Below are 1048 nucleotides of genomic sequence, written 5' to 3'. Positions count from 1 at the left end.
GAGGATCACGACGAGGATGAGGGTGAGGGTGAGGATGAGGATCACGGCGAGGATGAGGATGAGGATCAGGATGAGGGTGAGGATCAGGATGAGGGTGAGGATAAGGATGAGTATGAGCATGAGGATTAGAATGAGGATAAGGATGCGTATGATGGTGAGGACGAGGATGAGGATGAGGATGAGAATGAGGATGAGGATGAGGTTGAGGATGGGGATGAGATGAGGATGAGGTTGAGGATGAGGATGAGGATGAGGTTGAGAATGAGGAATAGGATTAGGATTATTAGTAGGATTAGGATTAGGATTAGTATGAGGATAAGGATGAAGATGAGGATGAGGATGAGGATAAGGATAAGGGTGGGAATGAGGATGATGATGAGAAGGAGGATTAGGTTGAGGATGAGGATGAGGATGAGAATGGGGAATAGGATTCGGATTAGGATTAGGAATAGGGTTTGCATTAGGATGAGGATGAGGTTGAATATTAGGAAGAGGAAGAGGATGAGGTTAGGTTTAGGATAAGCAAGTGGATGAGGATGAGGACGAGGATTATGATTAGTATTAGGATTAGGATTAGCATTAGGATGAGGATTAGGAAGAGGATTATGATTGGGATTAGGATTAGGATTAGGATGAGGATGAGAAAGAGGATGAGGATGAGAAAAGGGATGAGGATGCGTATGATGGTGAGGACGAGGATGAGGATGAGGACGAGGATGAGGATGAGGATGAGGATGAGGATGAGGATGAGGATGAGGATGAGGATGAGGATGAGGATGAGGGTGAGGGTGAGGATGAGGATGAGGGTGAGGGTGAGGTTGAGGATGAGGATTAGGGTGAGGATGACTATGAGGATCAGAATGAGGATGAGGTTCAGGATGAGAATGAGGATCAAGATGAGAATAAGGATGAGGATGAGGATGAGAATGAGGAATGGGATGAGGATGTGGATGTGGATGAGGATTAGGATTAGGATCACGATGAGAATGAGGATGTGGATGTGTATTTGGATGAGAATGAGGATGAGGATGAGGATGAGAATGAGGAT

Source organism: Lupinus angustifolius, unplaced genomic scaffold (genome assembly GCF_001865875.1).
Source record: "Lupinus angustifolius cultivar Tanjil unplaced genomic scaffold, LupAngTanjil_v1.0 Scaffold_162_1, whole genome shotgun sequence".
Taxonomy (NCBI): domain Eukaryota; kingdom Viridiplantae; phylum Streptophyta; class Magnoliopsida; order Fabales; family Fabaceae; genus Lupinus; species Lupinus angustifolius.
Note: the sequence above shows the minus strand (reverse complement) of the source record.